The 21,436-nt window shown below is 47.4% G+C and overlaps 1 pseudogene; it reads right to left on the bottom strand.

The window, feature by feature from the left end:
- Positions 1 to 1,664: 1,664 nt before the first annotated feature.
- On the bottom strand, positions 1,665 to 5,916 carry LOC116067000 (annotated as a pseudogene).
- Between the last annotated feature and the right edge of the window lie 15,520 nt (positions 5,917 to 21,436).

The raw sequence follows: 21,436 nt of genomic DNA, 5'->3' as shown, positions 1-21,436 counted from the left end.
AGCATATGTATGCCAGTGTAACCGATGTGTTCTTAATATTTGGTATATTTCACCAAAAATCCATCTTTGTTGATATTTTGTTATTTTTCTGTAAAAAATCTGGTTTAGTATGTATTTTTGTTTTGGGGAGCTTTTATTTTGTTAATTGTATTCTGGCGGTGTGACCGTTGACCTGTTAGTGATGTCACTTCCTGTGTTGTCGCGCTATTCTCCTCAGTAGCAGTACGCTATGCTGAGGAAAGGTAAGACAATCCGAGCGCTCTGGTTCAAAGCGACTTAAAACATGTTAAAACCGCTAAGTAGAAGTTCTTACTATACTTTAACTGTCACTAGCTTTGTTCTTTGTCATGGTGATATTTGTTTGAATGTGTACATACAGTTTTATTGTGTACAGCACTTTATGTGTGAGGTGCTAGCTCACTTCTCTCAGGCTAGCTTAATGAAGAGCACACGTGTGGATTCTTATGCGCTGGCTCTTTTCTCCCTCCCATTTAAAGGTGTGCGTGTGGGAACCCTGAGTCGCTGTACTGATGTAATGTGTGTTGTACACAGGTATGTGAGAACTCCCCGTGTTTTTTTGTGACACAAATGTTATTTATATACGTGTAGTTTTTTTGTATGTTCATGTTTATATTTTACATTTATTAATGAAATATAAAAATTGCCGTTGGTATGTGGGGAAATTGTTTCGATTTTAAAATGAGATTTTGACTATACGATCACATTGAAATGTATTTTGTTATATTATTTTAATAAGAACACTGCACGTGTTACTCAGTAGCAGTACGCTATGCTGAGGAGAGGTGTGCGTGTGGGAACCCTGAGTCGCTGTACTGATGTAATGTGTGTTGTACACAGGTATGTATAATAAACTCCCTGTCCAACTGGCAAAGCAGAAGATGTCTGTCGTCCATTACTACGCAGAGTCAAATTAGAGGAGTGTCAGGCCAGACCGGCTACACCAGCATGGGATTCATTCCAAATATTTAGTCCAAAACAAATTAAACCCATGTGTAATGTTGCCGTGGGCTTTGAAGGAAACATTTGCAACCTTGTTTCAGTCCTCAGGCTGGAGAACCAATCAGTTGTGCTTGCATGTGTTCTCAAAATAGCCTCTGAATGGTGGGTATGGAAGTTTATTTGCAGTAGGCTTGAAGTGTAAAACAGCAGCCAAAACAACCTGATGTAGCCCTGATTTAAACATATGTATTCACAAGAATGTGTATTTGAATCTAAACAATAAAACTATTTACAAGGCTTACGTTTTTATTAAGATTTGTGGTTGTTCTTATGTTTTTTTTTTTGTTTTGTTAATCTTATATTGCTTTATTATGTGATATATCCTTGTAAAAATCCTATATTCGCAATATAGGCTATCACACATAATGCTACGTAAGTTAAGTCTAGTATGAGTTGTTTACCAAGCTGGTAATCCTACCTTGTGTGGAGCTCTGAGGAGCCGGTGGACGCCTGCTAACTGGTTGATGAGTGGGACATCCTCCCTGAAGGTGTACAGCGGGGGTCTAGTCGGTTCTGGGAAGTTCGTGCTGTTGAACGGATCGGTGTCATCTAAAAACTGAACCCTGCAGACAAGCGTGGCCATGGTGCATCCATGCAAGTATCTCCTCTGAGGGGACAGCCCGGTTTAATGAGAGCTGTAGCGGCTATGGCTCGGGTCGCTGGGCTCTCCTCTCCTGCTGGTAACGACAACACACCCGGGTCGCCAAGTGCGCTCCGGTGCGCAGCCTGTCCTCCCGCAGGACAGGGGGGGGGAAGGAGAGGAGGAGTGCTGGAAGCCGAAAAGGTGGCACTAAGGAACCGGTCAAGTATCCTCGCCTCCTTGCTGTGGCTGTGCTCGCCCTCAGCTTTGTTGGTGTGTTATTCTCGGAGAGGCAGGTGGCCAGTGATAAAGCGGAGGCAGCAGGCGGACTCCAGCTTGCTGCCGGAGAGTGAAGGATCAGCGCAGCTTGGGACAGCCGCTCTGCTGTCTGTCTGAGTCCCACTAAACCCCCCTCTGCCTCATCGCTCCCTCCTCCCCTCCTTGGAAATACCAATGTGAGTGGAGAGAAGAAACAATGAATATTGGAGAACCAGTTTTGAGGCTTTGAAGCCTTGGCTGTGAGGGGGGGGGGTTATTACATATAAACATAAACCTGACCATGGCTGAGGTGTTGTCTGAGAGGTGCTCACATATCACCATCACTTAGCAGACAAACCAGCATAGCTCAAGTTAGCAAACACTAATTTACCAGCCAGAGCAGCACATATCAAGTCAAGTAGAACTTTATTTGTCCCCAGATGGGTAATTGGTTTCGCAGCAGTGACACCTACACAAGATCAATACAAATACAACAATAAATAGCAAGAAATTAAAAAGAAACTTAATTTAAAAAAAGTCATATTTACCAAGCGTTGTTGGTGGTCAAGCTGATATTACCTTATCCTATTTGAGTTTAACAGTGAGATGGCTGAGGCTATGAAGGAGTGTTTATATCTGTTGGTATTGACTAGTGGGAACCAGAAGGCAGGGTCTGAAACTCTAGGAGGAGAGGGTGAGTGCTGTCAGACAGAATGGATTCTGCTTCCTTTAACCCTTGTGTTGTCCTTCATGTCACGGGGACTTGTTTAGTTTATGTACTGTCCTACTACCCTGGCGTTGTGCTTCGGGTCCCCGGACCCTTTCGTGTGTGTGTGTGTGTGTGTGTGTGTGTGTGTGTGTGTGTGTGTGTGTGTGTGTGTGCATGCGTAACATCATCTCACATCTCACACAGCAGACACATGCCAAAGGGTTTTTATTCAAAAGATTTTCAACAGTGTTGTTCATGTCACTTTGTTGCACCTGTTCACATCTCAATAGCACACACTGTGTGTGCGTTGACGTCGCTCGTCTCTCGTGGTGTTCAGTGTCAGGCCGTAGGCGATTCCAGGTCGACACGGTCTAAAGCTCGAGCGAGACAATGGGTGTCGTCGTCGTCGTCGTCGTCGTTGTTGTGTTTGTCTGCTCGTTGCTGTGCAGAGCAAAGCCCAAGCCCAAACCGGCGGCGTCCAAGCCAAGAGGCTACAGTCCGCGCACACATTCCGCGCAGTTGAGCCGCGTGCATCTCCCGCAGATGTATCTCTTGCAGGCCCCGCACGCGGTGTATGTCTTGCGGTCCTTTGTCTTTGGACAGAGCTGACACCTCTTCCTCTTGCTGGCCACTCTGGGCGCGGTCGGTTCCACATCGTCGTCGTTGTCGTCGTCGTCGTCGTCGTCGTCATCGTTGTCGTCGTCACCGCCCTCTCCGTGCTCTCGAGCGGCCGCGGCCCTGCTCGTCAAGGCTGTGACGAGCGCGGCGGACGCTTCCGTGCGAGGGAGACGCGAGCGTCTCTCGATGAGCGGAGTCACGAGCGCCCTGCCCAGCTGCTCCAGGAACACGCGCCTCCTGTAGAGCTTGCCGCGCATCCACTGGGGCCTGAGCTCTCGCCAGAGCACAAATACACGTCGAGGATGTTGTGGAACACGGCGAGGGGCCAGCGCGCCGTCTTCCTGCGGCAGCTGTACGTGCCGACGAGCTTGTCCAGGTTGTCCACGCCGCCCTTGGTGCTGTTGTAGTGCAGGATGATGTCAGGCTTGGCGTCCCTGGTGGCGCTGACGCGTGCCTTCCCCGTGTGCAGCGTGCTCAGCAGCAGCACATTCTTGTGCCTCTTGGGCACGTAGGACACCAGAGTGACGGTGGGCGTGAAGGCGAACCTGGACGAGAAGAGCGCACGGCCCTTGGTGTTGAGCAAGGCGCGCGGCAGCTCGGGCTTGTTTTTGCGCATCGTGCCCACCACGGTGAGGCGCCTCTCGATGAGCAGCCGCCGGGCCAGCTCGTAGGAGGTGAAAAAGTTGTCGCACGTCACGTTGCGCGGACCCCGCAGGCCCTCGGTCACGTCCAGCACCACGCGCGCGCCCAGATTCCTCTCGGGCTCGCCGCTCGCCGACTTGCCCGTGTACATCTGCATGTTCCATGCGTAGCTGGACGCGGCGTCGCAGGCCACCCAGGACTTGAGTCCGTACCTGGCGGGCTTGCGGGGCATGTACTGGCGGAAGGAGCATTGACCTTGTTGTCGTCGCCGTCGTTGTCGTCGTCGTTGTTGTCGTTGGAGGTGTTGGACGTGTCGTCAAAGAGTGAGAATGAGAAAGACACGGAAAAAGAACTCGGAGGAAGACAAAGAAGGGGGGAAGGAGGGAAAGTGAAGAACAAGAATGAGATAGAAATTATAGATGAGAATACAAGCACACGAGAAAAGAACAAAATGTTTAGAAACATCCGCATGCGCACACACACACAAAAGCATTGTAAACGGCGAGCTGGAAAAAGACCACGAAAAAGACGAGACAAGTGTGCCACGGCGGCGAGAACAACAAACTGGAAACAAATTAGTCTAGACGCGATGTACACGTGCTCCAGAGGCAGCAGAGGTAACATGCAGTGGCTAGGCCAGGCTCGCTCGCTCGGTCTGTCTGTCTGTCTGTCTGTCTGTCTGTCTGGCTGGCAACTCTCCTCCGGTTGGAGGGCTTGCAAGCAGCCGACGGAGAAACCAGCGTCTGTGGGCGGGCACCGGTTCCGTGTGAATGCACCACTCGAAACCACAGAAGCGTTGCTCTGGGCTGCTTGCAGCGCTGCTATCCTATCGATCTGTTGCGTGCACAGACACAAGACTGTGAAAGACAACCGCTGCTCTTTATCCAGCCACCCCTCGGATTGAGCCCTGCCAATGGCCAGTGAGTTCCCAGACCCGAGCTTGAACACGACGACCACGACGACGACGACGACGACGACGACGATAATGAAAATAGCTGCGGTGACAAATACCCACCTCGAAAGGGAACCAGCTGCTCGTCCACGGTCACGTCGGGGCCCGGGTTGTAGAGGCGAGGCAGCCGCCGCGCCCAGGCGTCCCACACGTCCCACACGTCTCGTATGGCCGCCAGTTTGTCCGCGGCTCGTCTGGCGGCTCTCGTCTCGCGGTCGTCGAATCGCAGCAGTCGCGAGAACGCGTGGAAGCGCTTGAGCGGCATCGTGGCGCGGAAAATGGCCCTGCCGCTCTCCTCGTGCCACAGGCTCTCCAGGGCCTCGTTTCGGGACCTGTACACGCCGGCGAGGAGCAGCAGCCCGAGGTAGCCGCGCAGGTCCATGGCGTCCATCAGTTTCCAGCCGTTGCCGCACTTCCTTAGGCCCTCGATGTTTGTGGCGGTCACCACGATCTCTTGTATGTGCCGCGTGACAAACAGCTCGAACGCGGAGAGTATATCGCGGACGCGTGTGGCCGCGTACTCTGTGGGTCCTGGGCTCTGCGGAGCGGTGGCGCGTCTGGCCGGGTCTTGTTGTTGCCGTTCGTCTTGGTCGTGTTGGTCGTGTCGTTCGTCTTGGTCTTGGTCACGTTGGTCTCGGTCGTCGTCGTCGGCGTCGTCGTCGTCGGCGTCGTCGTCCAGTTGTTGTTCCTCGTCCTCTTCATATTCAGCACGACGGCGGCGAGGTCCAGGGCGACGGGGATGATACGTCGTGGAGGACCATTCGATCTCGCCGTCTCTCGACGCAAACCTTTCGCTCTCCTCCTCCTCCTCCTCATCCTCCTCGTCTTGCTCCACATCCTGCTCCTCGCCGCCGTCGCCCTCTCTGTCTTCATCTCCCCTTTGCCGTCCACCAGCCTGTGCCGCGTTTGCCCCTCGTTGTTCTCCTCATTCGTCGTCCTGCTCGCCATCGTCGTCGTCGTCGTCGTCTTCGCCCTCTCTGTCTTCATCTCCCCTTTGCCGTCCACCAGCCTGTGCCGCGTTTGCCCCTCGTTCTTCTCCTCGTTCTTCCCCTCGTTCTTCCCCTCGTTCTTCTCCTCGTTCGCCTCGGTCGTCGGCGTCGTCGTACTCGTCTTCTCCTGCGTCGTGGTCGTGGTCATGGTCGCACACCCGCCGGATGACCATTCGGAGTCAGAGTCGGAGTCGGAGTCGCTGTCGCTGTGGTCGTCTTCTTTTTTTTCTTCTTCTTCTTCTTCTTCTTCTTCTTCTTCTTCTTCTGCTACTACTACTAAATTTTCCACTTGGGGGCCATTGCGTGCCACGTGGGCGAGAACCCGATGCAGCTCCAAATTTAGAGTCACACAGCGGGCCATGCTGGCGTCGCAACCGGCTGCTGAACCGAGTACAAAGAGTACAAAGGTCCAGAAGAAGAAGAAGAAGAAGACAAAATCTGTACAATATACATGTATATGTGACCCGAAGGCCAGAGCTGCGGTAGTGGAGAAATACCATGGAATGGGTCACATAGACCCGAAGGCCAGAGCAGCGGTAGTGGAGAAATACCATGGAATGGGTCACATAGACCCGAAGGCCAGAGCAGCGGTAGTGGAGAAATACCATGGAATGGGTCACGTAGACCCGAAGGCCAGAGCAGCGGTAGTGGAGAAATACCATGGAATGGGTCACATAGACCCGAAGGCCAGAGCAGCGGTAGTGGAGAAATACCATGGAATGGGTCACATAGACCCGAAGGCCAGAGCAGCGGTAGTGGAGAAATACCATGGAATGGGTCACGTAGACCCGAAGGCCAGAGCAGCGGTAGTGGAGAAATACCATGGAATGGGTCACATAGACCCGAAGGCCAGAGCAGCGGTAGTGGAGAAATACCATGGAATGGGTCACATAGACCCGAAGGCCAGAGCAGCGGTAGTGGAGAAATACCATGGAATGGGTCACGTAGACCCGAAGGCCAGAGCTGCGGTAGTGGAGAAATACCATGGAATGGGTCACATAGACCCGAAGGCCAGAGCAGCGGTAGTGGAGAAATACCATGGAATGGGTCACATAGACCCGAAGGCCAGAGCAGCGGTAGTGGAGAAATACCATGGAATGGGTCACGTAGACCCGAAGGCCAGGGCCGCGGTAGTGGAGAAATACCATTGAATAACATATGGGTCACAGAGACCCGAAGGCCAGGGCCGCGGTAGTGGAGCAATACCATTGAATACTGGCCAGGGTCACAGTGACCCGAAGGCCAGCGCTGCGGTAGTGGAGCAATACCATTGAATACTGGCCAGGGTCACAGTGACCCGAAGGCCAGCGCTGCTCAAGTGGAGAAATACCAGCAAATAACGTATGGGTCACAGTGACCCGAAGGCCAGGGCCGCGCTAGTGGAGAAATACCATGGAATAACGTGCGGGTCACAGAGACCCGAAGGCCAGGGCCGTGGTAGTGGAGAAATACCATTGAATAACATATGGGTCACAGTGACCCGAAGGCCAGCGCTGCGGTAGTGGAGCAATACCATTGAATACTGGCCAGGGTCACAGTGACCCGAAGGCCAGCGCTGCGGTAGTGGAGCAATACCATTGAATACTGGCCAGGGTCACAGTGACCCGAAGGCCAGCGCTGCGGTAGTGGAGCAATACCATTGAATACTGGCCAGGGTCACAGTGACCCGAAGGCCAGAGCTGCTCAAGTGGAGAAATACCAGCGAATAACGTATGGGTCAGAGAGACCCGATGGCCAGAGCTGCAGTAGTGGAGAGCAATACCATGGAATACTGGCCAGGGTCACAGTGACCCGAAGGCCAGAGCTGCTCAAGTGGAGAAATGCCATGGAATACTGGCCAGGGTCACAGTGAACCCGAAGGCCAGAGCTGCTCAAGTGGAGAAATACCAGCGAATAACGTATGGGTCAGAGAGACCCGAAGGCCGGAGCTGCGGTAGTGGAGAAATACCAAGGAATAACGTGTGGGTCACAGTGACCCGAAGGCCAGAGCAGCGGTAGTGGAGAAATGCCATGGAATACTGGCCAGGGTCACAGTGAACCCGAAGGCCAGAGCTGCTCAAGTGGAGAAATACCAGCGAATAACGTATGGGTCAGAGAGACCCGAAGGCCAGAGCTGCGGTAGTGGAGAAATGCCATGGAATAACGTATGGGTCAGAGAGACCCGAAGGCCAGAGCTGCGGAAGTGGAGAGCAATACCATGGAATACTGGCCAGGGTCACAGTGACCCGAAGGCCAGAGCTGCTCAAGTGGAGAAATACCAGCGAATAACGTATGGGTCAGAGAGACCCGATGGCCAGAGCTGCGGTAGTGGAGAGCAATACCATGGAATACTGGCCAGGGTCACAGTGACCCGAAGGCCAGAGCTGCTCAAGTGGAGAAATGCCATGGAATACTGGCCAGGGTCACAGTGAACCCGAAGGCCAGAGCTGCTCAAGTGGAGAAATACCAGCGAATAACGTATGGGTCAGAGAGACCCGAAGGCCGGAGCTGCGGTAGTGGAGAAATACCAAGGAATAACGTGTGGGTCACAGTGACCCGAAGGCCAGAGCAGCGGTAGTGGAGAAATGCCATGGAATACTGGCCAGGGTCACAGTGAACCCGAAGGCCAGAGCTGCTGAAGTGGAGAAATACCAGCGAATAACGTATGGGTCAGAGAGACCCGAAGGCCAGAGCTGCGGTAGTGGAGAAATGCCATGGAATAACGTATGGGTCAGAGAGACCCGAAGGTCAGAGCTGCGGAAGTGGAGAGCAATACCATGGAATACTGGCCAGGGTCACAGTGACCCGAAGGCCAGAGCTGCTCAAGTGGAGAAATACCAGCGAATAACGTATGGGTCAGAGAGACCCGATGGCCAGAGCTGCGGTAGTGGAGAGCAATACCATGGAATACTGGCCAGGGTCACAGTGACCCGAAGGCCAGAGCTGCTCAAGTGGAGAAATGCCATGGAATACTGGCCAGGGTCACAGTGAACCCGAAGGCCAGAGCTGCTCAAGTGGAGAAATACCAGCAAATAACGTATGGGTCAGAGAGACCCGAAGGCCAGAGCTGCGGTAGTGGAGAAATACCAAGGAATAACGTGTGGGTCACAGTGACCCGAAGGCCAGAGCAGCGGTAGTGGAGAAATGCCATGGAATACTGGCCAGGGTCACAGTGAACCCGAAGGCCAGAGCTGCTCAAGTGGAGAAATACCACGGAATAACGTATGGGTCAGAGAGACCCGAAGGCCAGAGCTGCGGTAGTGGAGAGCAATACCATGGAATACTGGCCAGGGTCACAGTGACCCGATGGCCAGAGCTGCGGTAGTGGAGACCAATACCATGGAATACTGGCCAGGGTCACAGTGACCCGAAGGCCAGAGCTGCTCAAGTGGAGAAATACCAGCAAATAACGTATGGGTCACAGTGACCCGAAGGCCAGGGCCGCGCTAGTGGAGAAATACCATGGAATAACGTATGGGTCACAGAGACCCGAAGGCCAGGGCCGTGGTAGTGGAGCAATACCATTGAATACTGGCCAGGGTCACAGTGACCCGAAGGCCAGCGCTGCGGTAGTGGAGCAATACCATTGCATACTGGCCATGGTCACAGTGACCCGAAGGCCAGCGCTGCGGTAGTGGAGCAATACCATTGAATACTGGCCAGGGTCACAGTGACCCGATGGCCAGAGCTGCGGTAGTGGAGAGCAATACCATGGAATACTGGCCAGGGTCACAGTGACCCGAAGGCCAGAGCTGCTCAAGTGGAGAAATACCAGCAAATAACGTATGGGTCACAGTGACCCGAAGGCCAGGGCCGCGCTAGTGGAGAAATACCATGGAATAACGTATGGGTCACAGAGACCCGAAGGCCAGGGCCGTGGTAGTGGAGAAATACCATTGAATAACATATGGGTCACAGTGACCCGAAGGCCAGCGCTGCGGTAGTGGAGCAATACCATTGAATACTGGCCAGGGTCACAGTGACCCGAAGGCCAGCGCTGCGGTAGTGGAGCAATACCATTGAATACTGGCCAGGGTCACAGTGACCCGAAGGCCAGCGCTGCGGTAGTGGAGCAATACCATTGAATACTGGCCAGGGTCACAGTGACCCGAAGGCCAGAGCTGCTCAAGTGGAGAAATACCAGCGAATAACGTATGGGTCAGAGAGACCCGATGGCCAGAGCTGCGGTAGTGGAGAGCAATACCATGGAATACTGGCCAGGGTCACAGTGACCCAAAGGCCAGAGCTGCTCAAGTGGAGAAATGCCATGGAATACTGGCCAGGGTCACAGTGAACCCGAAGGCCAGAGCTGCTCAAGTGGAGAAATACCAGCGAATAACGTATGGGTCAGAGAGACCCGAAGGCCAGAACTGCGGTAGTGGAGAAATACCAAGGAATAACGTGTGGGTCACAGTGACCCGAAGGCCAGAGCAGCGGTAGTGGAGAAATGCCATGGAATACTGGCCAGGGTCACAGTGAACCCGAAGGCCAGAGCTGCTCAAGTGGAGAAATACCACGGAATAACGTATGGGTCAGAGAGACCCGAAGGCCAGAGCTGCGGTAGTGGAGCAATACCATTGAATACTGGCCAGGGTCACAGTGACCCGAAGGCCAGCGCTGCGGTAGTGGAGCAATACCATTGAATACTGGCCAGGGTCACAGTGACCCGAAGGCCAGCGCTGCTCAAGTGGAGAAATACCAGCAAATAACGTATGGGTCACAGTGACCCGAAGGCCAGGGCCGCGCTAGTGGAGAAATACCATGGAATAACGTGCGGGTCACAGAGACCCGAAGGCCAGGGCCGTGGTAGTGGAGAAATACCATTGAATAACATATGGGTCACAGTGACCCGAAGGCCAGCGCTGCGGTAGTGGAGCAATACCATTGAATACTGGCCAGGGTCACAGTGACCCGAAGGCCAGCGCTGCGGTAGTGGAGCAATACCATTGCATACTGGCCATGGTCACAGTGACCCGAAGGCCAGCGCTGCGGTAGTGGAGCAATACCATTGAATACTGGCCAGGGTCACAGTGACCCGAAGGCCAGAGCTGCTCAAGTGGAGAAATACCAGCGAATAACGTATGGGTCAGAGAGACCCGATGGCCAGAGCTGCGGTAGTGGAGAGCAATACCATGGAATACTGGCCAGGGTCACAGTGACCCGAAGGCCAGAGCTGCTCAAGTGGAGAAATGCCATGGAATACTGGCCAGGGTCACAGTGAACCCGAAGGCCAGAGCTGCTCAAGTGGAGAAATACCAGCGAATAACGTATGGGTCAGAGAGACCCGAAGGCCAGAGCTGCGGTAGTGGAGAAATACCAAGGAATAACGTGTGGGTCACAGTGACCCGAAGGCCAGAGCAGCGGTAGTGGAGAAATGCCATGGAATACTGGCCAGGGTCACAGTGAACCCGAAGGCCAGAGCTGCTCAAGTGGAGAAATACCACGGAATAACGTATGGGTCAGAGAGACCCGAAGGCCAGAGCTGCGGTAGTGGAGAGCAATACCATGGAATACTGGCCAGGGTCACAGTGACCCGATGGCCAGAGCTGCGGTAGTGGAGAGCAATACCATGGAATACTGGCCAGGGTCACAGTGACCCGAAGGCCAGAGCTGCTCAAGTGGAGAAATACCAGCAAATAACGTATGGGTCACAGTGACCCGAAGGCCAGGGCCGCGCTAGTGGAGAAATACCATGGAATAACGTATGGGTCACAGAGACCCGAAGGCCAGGGCCGTGGTAGTGGAGAAATACCATTGAATAACATATGGGTCACAGTGACCCGAAGGCCAGCGCTGCGGTAGTGGAGCAATACCATTGAATACTGGCCAGGGTCACAGTGACCCGAAGGCCAGCGCTGCGGTAGTGGAGCAATACCATTGAATACTGGCCAGGGTCACAGTGACCCGAAGGCCAGCGCTGCGGTAGTGGAGCAATACCATTGAATACTGGCCAGGGTCACAGTGACCCGAAGGCCAGAGCTGCTCAAGTGGAGAAATACCAGCGAATAACGTATGGGTCAGAGAGACCCGATGGCCAGAGCTGCGGTAGTGGAGAGCAATACCATGGAATACTGGCCAGGGTCACAGTGACCCAAAGGCCAGAGCTGCTCAAGTGGAGAAATGCCATGGAATACTGGCCAGGGTCACAGTGAACCCGAAGGCCAGAGCTGCTCAAGTGGAGAAATACCAGCGAATAACGTATGGGTCAGAGAGACCCGAAGGCCAGAACTGCGGTAGTGGAGAAATACCAAGGAATAACGTGTGGGTCACAGTGACCCGAAGGCCAGAGCAGCGGTAGTGGAGAAATGCCATGGAATACTGGCCAGGGTCACAGTGAACCCGAAGGCCAGAGCTGCTCAAGTGGAGAAATACCACGGAATAACGTATGGGTCAGAGAGACCCGAAGGCCAGAGCTGCGGTAGTGGAGCAATACCATTGAATACTGGCCAGGGTCACAGTGACCCGAAGGCCAGCGCTGCGGTAGTGGAGCAATACCATTGAATACTGGCCAGGGTCACAGTGACCCGAAGGCCAGCGCTGCTCAAGTGGAGAAATACCAGCAAATAACGTATGGGTCACAGTGACCCGAAGGCCAGGGCCGCGCTAGTGGAGAAATACCATGGAATAACGTGCGGGTCACAGAGACCCGAAGGCCAGGGCCGTGGTAGTGGAGAAATACCATTGAATAACATATGGGTCACAGTGACCCGAAGGCCAGCGCTGCGGTAGTGGAGCAATACCATTGAATACTGGCCAGGGTCACAGTGACCCGCCGGAAAAAGAGTCCCAACATGGCTTGAATTCCCAGCCCTAATACAGCCAAAGCATAGCTTTAAACGGCACGTTTAAGCCTTGAATTTTTAAAATCCTGGATCGGAAGGTGCGATATTGGCCAGTGACAGACCTGGATGTGTACGGTATCACCCTGAGGTGAAAAGAGTCTCACTTAACATTACGTTTGGTTTTCAGAGCAGCCGGAAAAAGAGTCCCAACATGGCTTGAATTCCCAGCCCAAATACAGCCAAAGCATAGCTTTAATCGGAGGTTTAAGCCTTGAATTTTAATATCCTGGATCGGAAAGGTCCGATATTGGCCAGTGACAGACCTGGATGTGTACGGTATCAGCCTGAGGTGAAAAGAGTCTCACTTAACAGGACGTTTGGTTTTTAGAGCAGCCGGAAAAAGAGTCCCAACATGGCTTGAATTCCCAGCCCAAATACAGCCAAAGCATAGCTTTAATCGGACGTTTAAGCCTTGAATTTTAATATCCTGGATCGGAAAGGTCCGGTATTGGCCAGTGACAGACCTGGATGTGTACGGTATCACCCTGAGGTGAAAAGAGTCTCACTTAACAGGACGTTTGGTTTTTGGAGCAGCCAGAAAAAGCGTCCCAACATGGCTTGAATTCCCAGCCCTAATACAGCCAAAGCATAGCTTTAAACGGGACGTTTAAGCCTTGAATTTTTAAAATCCTTGATCGGAAGGGTCCGATATTGGCCAGTGACAGACCTGGATGTGTACGGTATCAGCCTGAGGTGAAAAGAGTCTCACTTAACAGGACGTTTGGTTTTTAGAGCAGCCGGAAAAAGAGTCCCAACATGGCTTGAATTCCCAGCCCAAATACAGCCAAAGCATAGCTTTAATCGGACGTTTAAGCCTTGAATTTTAATATCCTGGATCGGAAAGGTCCGATATTGGCCAGTGACAGACCTGGATGTGTACGGTATCACCCTGAGGTGAAAAGAGTCTCACTTAACAGGACGTTTGGTTTTTAGAGCAGCCAGAAAAAGAGTCCCAACATGGCTTGAATTCCCAGCCCTAATACAGCCAAAGCATAGCTTTAAACGGGACGTTTAAGCCTTGAATTTTTAAAATCCTTGATCGGAAGGGTCCGATATTGGCCAGTGACAGACCTGGATGTGTACGGTATCAGCCTGAGGTGAAAAGAGTCTCACTTAACAGGACGTTTGGTTTTTAGAGCAGCCGGAAAAAGAGTCCCAACATGGCTTGAATTCCCAGCCCTAATACAGCCAAAGCATAGCTTTAAACGGCACGTTTAAGCCTTGAATTTTTAAAATCCTGGATCGGAAGGTGCGATATTGGCCAGTGACAGACCTGGATGTGTACGGTATCACCCTGAGGTGAAAAGAGTCTCACTTAACAGGACGTTTGGTTTTCAGAGCAGCCGGAAAAAGAGTCCCAACATGGCTTGAATTCCCAGCCCAAATACAGCCAAAGCATAGCTTTAATCGGAGGTTTAAGCCTTGAATTTTAATATCCTGGATCGGAAAGGTCCGATATTGGCCAGTGACAGACCTGGATGTGTACGGTATCACCCTGAGGTGAAAAGAGTCTCACTTAACAGGACGTTTGGTTTTTAGAGCAGCCAGAAAAAGAGTCCCAACATGGCTTGAATTCCCAGCCCAAATACAGCCAAAGCATAGCTTTAATTGGACGTTTAAGCCTTGAATTTTAATATCCTGGATCGGAAGGGTCCGATATTGGCCAGTGACAGACCTGGATGTGTACGGTATCACCCTGAGGTGAAAAGAGTCTCACTTAACAGGACGTTTGGTTTTTAGAGCAGCCGGAAAAAGAGTCCCAACATGGCTTGAATTCCCAGCCCAAATACAGCCAAAGCATAGCTTTAATCGGACGTTTAAGCCTTGAATTTTAATATCCTGGATCGGAAAGGTCCGGTATTGGCCAGTGACAGACCTGGATGTGTACGGTATCACCCTGAGGTGAAAAGAGTCTCACTTAACAGGACGTTTGGTTTTTGGAGCAGCCAGAAAAAGCGTCCCAACATGGCTTGAATTCCCAGCCCTAATACAGCCAAAGCATAGCTTTAAACGGGACGTTTAAGCCTTGAATTTTTAAAATCCTTTATCGGAAGGGTCCGATATTGGCCAGTGACAGACCTGGATGTGTACGGTATCAGCCTGAGGTGAAAAGAGTCTCACTTAACAGGACGTTTGGTTTTTAGAGCAGCCGGAAAAAGAGTCCCAACATGGCTTGAATTCCCAGCCCAAATACAGCCAAAGCATAGCTTTAATCGGACGTTTAAGCCTTGAATTTTAATATCCTGGATCGGAAAGGTCCGATATTGGCCAGTGACAGACCTGGATGTGTACGGTATCACCCTGAGGTGAAAAGAGTCTCACTTAACAGGACGTTTGGTTTTTAGAGCAGCCAGAAAAAGAGTCCCAACATGGCTTGAATTCCCAGCCCTAATACAGCCAAAGCATAGCTTTAAACGGGACGTTTAAGCCTTGAATTTTTAAAATCCTTGATCGGAAGGGTCCGATATTGGCCAGTGACAGACCTGGATGTGTACGGTATCAGCCTAAGGTGAAAAGAGTCTCACTTAACAGGACGTTTGGTTTTTAGAGCAGCCGGAAAAAGAGTCCCAACATGGCTTGAATTCCCAGCCCTAATACAGCCAAAGCATAGCTTTAAAGACATTACAGTTAGACATTACAGCCATTATAGTTAGACATTACAGCCATTACAGTTGGACATTACAGACATTGCAGTTAGACATTACAGACATTACAGTTAGACATTACAGCCATTACAGTTAGACATTACAGCCATTACAGTTAGACATTACAGGCATTACAGTTAGACATTACAGACATTGCAGTTAGACATTACAGACATTACAGTTAGACAGCATTGCAGTTAGACATTACAGACATTGCAGTTAGACATTACAGACATTGCAGTTAGACATTACAGGCATTACAGTTAGACATTACAGACATTACAGTTAGACATTACAGCCATTACAGTTAGACATTACAGCCATTACAGTTAGACATTACAGCCATTACAGTTAGACATTACAGGCATTACAGTTAGACATTACAGACATTACAGTTAGACATTACAGCCATTACAGTTAGACATTACAGCCATTACAGTTAGACATTACAGCCATTACAGTTGGACATTACAGACATTACAGTTGGACATTACAGACATTGCAGTTAGACATTACAGACATTGCAGTTAGACATTACAGACATTACAGTCAGACATTACAGTTAGACATTAAAGACATTACAGTTAGACATTACAGCCATTACAGTTAGACATTACAGCCATTACAGTTGGACATTACAGACATTGCAGTTAGACATTACAGACATTGCAGTTAGACATTACAGGCATTACAGTTAGACATTACAGTTAGACATTACAGCCATTACAGTTAGACATTACAGGCATTACAGTTATACATTACAGACATTGCAGTTAGACATTACAGACATTACAGTTAGACAGCATTGCAGTTAGACATTACAGACATTGCAGTTAGACATTACAGGCATTACAGTTCGACATTACAGTTAGACATTACAGCCATTACAGTTAGACATTACAGCCATTACAGTTGGACATTACAGACATTGCAGTTAGACATTACAGACATTACAGTCAGACATTACAGTTAGACATTAAAGACATTACAGTTAGACATTACAGCCATTACAGTTAGACATTACAGCCATTACAGTTGGACATTACAGACATTGCAGTTAGACATTACAGACATTACAGTTAGACATTACAGCCATTACAGTTAGACATTACAGGCATTACAGTTAGACATTACAGCCATTACAGTTAGACATTACAGCCATTACAGTTAGACATTACAGACATTACAGTTGGACATTACAGACATTGCAGTTAGACATTACAGACATTGCAGTTAGACATTACAGACATTACAGTCAGACATTACAGTTAGACATTAAAGACATTACAGTTAGACATTACAGCCATTACAGTTAGACATTACAGCCATTACATTTAGACATTACAGCCATTACAGTTAGACATTACAGACATTACAGTTGGACATTACAGACATTGCAGTTAGACATTACAGACATTGCAGTTAGACATTACAGACATTACAGTCAGACATTACAGTTAGACATTAAAGACATTACAGTTAGACATTACAGCCATTACAGTTAGACATTACAGCCATTACAGTTGGACATTACAGACATTGCAGTTAGACATTACAGACATTACAGTTAGACATTACAGCCATTACAGTTAGACATTACAGCCATTACAGTTAGACATTACAGGCATTACAGTTAGACATTACAGACATTGCAGTTAGACATTACAGACATTACAGTTAGACAGCATTGCAGTTAGACATTACAGACATTGCAGTTAGACATTACAGACATTGCAGTTAGACATTACAGTTAGACATTACAGCCATTACAGTTAGACATTACAGCCATTACAGTTAGACATTACAGCCATTACAGTTAGACATTACAGGCATTACAGTTAGACATTACAGACATTGCAGTTAGACATTACAGTTAGACAGCATTGCAGTTAGACATTACAGACATTGCAGTTAGACATTACAGACATTGCAGTTAGACATTACAGGCATTACAGTTGGACATTACAGCCATTACAGTTAGACATTACAGACATTGCAGTTAGACATTACAGACATTACAGTTAGACATTACAGACATTGCAGTTAGACATTACAGACATTGCAGTTAGACATTACAGTTAGACATTACAGCCATTACAGTTAGACATTACAGGCATTACAGTTAGACATTACAGACATTGCAGTTAGACATTACAGACATTACAGTTAGACAGCATTGCAGTTAGACATTAGAGACATTACAGTTAGACATTACAGCCATTACAGTTAGACATTACAGCCATTACAGTTGGACATTACAGACATTACAGTTGGACATTACAGACATTGCAGTTAGACATTACAGACATTGCAGTTAGACATTACAGACATTACAGTCAGACATTACAGTTAGACATTAAAGACATTACAGTTAGACATTACAGCCATTACAGTTAGACATTACAGCCATTACAGTTGGACATTACAGACATTGCAGTTAGACATTACAGACATTGCAGTTAGACATTACAGGCATTACAGTTAGACATTACAGTTAGACATTACAGCCATTACAGTTAGACATTACAGGCATTACAGTTATACATTACAGACATTGCAGTTAGACATTACAGACATTACAGTTAGACAGCATTGCAGTTAGACATTACAGACATTGCAGTTAGACATTACAGACATTGCAGTTAGACATTACAGGCATTACAGTTAGACATTACAGTTAGACATTACAGCCATTACAGTTAGACATTACAGCCATTACAGTTGGACATTACAGACATTGCAGTTAGACATTACAGACATTACAGTCAGACATTACAGTTAGACATTAAAGACATTACAGTTAGACATTACAGCCATTACAGTTAGACATTACAGCCATTACAGTTGGACATTACAGACATTGCAGTTAGACATTACAGACATTACAGTTAGACATTACAGCCATTACAGTTAGACATTACAGGCATTACAGTTAGACATTACAGACATTGCAGTTAGACATTACAGACATTACAGTTAGACATTACAGCCATTACAGTTAGACATTACAGGCATTACAGTTAGACATTACAGCCATTACAGTTAGACATTACAGCCATTACAGTTAGACATTACAGACATTACAGTTGGACATTACAGACATTGCAGTTAGACATTACAGACATTGCAGTTAGACATTACAGACATTACAGTCAGACATTACAGTTAGACATTAAAGACATTACAGTTAGACATTACAGCCATTACAGTTAGACATTACAGCCATTACAGTTGGACATTACAGACATTGCAGTTAGACATTACAGCCATTACAGTTAGACATTACAGCCATTACAGTTAGACATTACAGCCATTACAGTTAGACATTACAGGCATTACAGTTAGACATTACAGACATTGCAGTTAGACATTACAGACATTACAGTTAGACAGCATTGCAGTTAGACATTACAGACATTGCAGTTAGACATTACAGACATTGCAGTTAGACATTACAGTTAGACATTACAGCCATTACAGTTAGACATTACAGCCATTACAGTTAGACATTACAGCCATTACAGTTAGACATTACAGGCATTACAGTTAGACATTACAGACATTGCAGTTAGACATTACAGTTAGACAGCATTGCAGTTAGACATTACAGACATTGCAGTTAGACATTACAGACATTGCAGTTAGACATTACAGACATTGCAGTTAGACATTACAGGCATTACAGTTGGACATTACAGGCATTACAGTTAGACATTACAGACATTGCAGTTAGACATTACAGACATTACAGTTAGACATTACAGACATTGCAGTTAGACATTACAGACATTGCAGTTAGACATTACAGTTAGACATTACAGCCATTACAGTTAGACATTACAGGCATTACAGTTAGACATTACAGACATTGCAGTTAGACATTACAGACATTACAGTTAGACAGCATTGCAGTTAGACATTAGAGACATTACAGTTAGACATTACAGCCATTACAGTTAGACATTACAGCCATTACAGTTAGACATTACAGGCATTACAGTTAGACATTACAGACATTGCAGTTAGACATTACAGACATTACAGTTAGACATTACAGGCATTACAGTTAGACATTAAAGACATTACAGTTAGACATTACAGCCATTACAGTTAGACATTACAGCCATTACAGTTAGACATTACAGCCATTACAGTTAGACATTACAGGCATTACAGTTAGACAGCATTGCAGTTAGACATTACAGACATTGCAGTTAGACATTACAGACATTGCAGTTAGACATTACAGACATTGCAGTTAGACATTACAGGCATTACAGTTAGACATTACAGTTAGACATTACAGCCATTACAGTTAGACATTACAGGCATTACAGTTAGACATTACAGACATTGCAGTTAGACATTACAGACATTACAGTTAGACAGCATTGCAGTTAGACATTAGAGACATTGCAGTTAGACATTACAGACATTGCAGTTAGACATTACAGACATTGCAGTTAGACATTACAGACATTGCAGTTAGACATTACAGGCATTACAGTTAGACATTACAGACATTGCAGTTAGACATTACAGACATTACAGTTAGACAGCATTGCAGTTAGACATTAGAGACATTGCAGTTAGACATTACAGACATTGCAGTTAGACATTACAGACATTGCAGTTAGACATTACAGGCATTACAGTTAGACATTACAGACATTACAGTTAGACATTACAGCCATTACAGTTAGACATTACAGACATTACAGTTAGACATTACAGACATTGCAGTTAGACATTACAGACATTACAGTCAGACATTACAGTTAGACATTACAGACATTACAGTTAGACATTACAGCCATTACAGTTGGACATTACAGACATTGCAGTTAGACATTACAGACATTACAGTTAGACATTACAGCCATTACAGTTAGACATTACAGACATTGCAGTTAGACATTACAGACATTGCAGTTAGACATTACAGACATTACAGTTAGACATTACAGACATTACAGTTAGACATTACAGGCATTACAGTTAGACATTACAGACATTGCAGTTAGACATTACAGACATTACAGTTAGACATTACAGTTAGACATTACAGACATTACAGTTAGACATTACAGCCATTACAGTTAGACATTACAGACATTACAGTTAGACATTACAGGCATTACAGTTAGACATTACAGACATTGCAGTTAGACATTACAGACATTACAGTTAGACATTACAGGCATTACAGTTAGACATTACAGTTAGACATTACAGACATTACAGTTAGACATTACAGACATTACAGTTAGACATTACAGACATTACAGTTAGACATTACAGCTATTACAGTTAGACATTACAGCCATTACAGTTAGACATTACAGACATTACAGTTAGACATTACAGACATTACAGTTAGACATTACAGACATTGCAGTTAGACATTACAGACATTGCAGTTAGACATACAGCCATTACAGTTAGACATTACAGCCATTACAGTTAGACATTACAGACATTACAGTTAGACATTACAGACATTACAGTTAGACATTACAGACATTACAGTTAGACATTACAGACATTGCAGTTAGACATTACAGACATTACAGTTAGACATTACAGCCATTACAGTTAGACATTACAGACATTGACAGTTAGACATTACAGCATTACAGTTAGACATTACAGACATTACAGTTAGACATTACAGCCATTACAGTTAGACATTACAGCATTACAGTTAGACATTACAGCCATTACAGTTAGACATTACAGACATTACAGTTAGACATTACAGACATTACAGTTAGACATTACAGACATTGCAGTTAGACATTACAGACATTACAGTTAGACATTACAGCATTACAGTTAGACATTACAGACATTACAGTTAGACATTACAGACATTACAGTTAGACATTACAGACATTACAGTTAGACATTACAGGCATTACAGTTAGACATTACAGACATTGCAGTTAGACATTACAGACATTACAGTTAGACATTACAGCCATTACAGTTAGACATTACAGCAATTACAGTTAGACATTACAGACATTACAGTTAGACATTACAGACATTACAGTTAGACATTACAGACATTGCAGTTAGACATTACAGACATTACAGTTAGACATTACAGTTAGACATTACAGACATTACAGTTAGACATTACAGACATTACAGTTAGACATTACAGACATTACAGTTAGACATTACAGACATTACAGTT

Source organism: Sander lucioperca, chromosome 16, assembly GCF_008315115.2.
Source record: "Sander lucioperca isolate FBNREF2018 chromosome 16, SLUC_FBN_1.2, whole genome shotgun sequence".
Lineage (NCBI taxonomy): Eukaryota > Metazoa > Chordata > Actinopteri > Perciformes > Percidae > Sander > Sander lucioperca.
The sequence above is the reverse complement of the archived record's forward strand: the minus strand, read 5'-3'. Positions and strand labels throughout refer to the sequence as shown.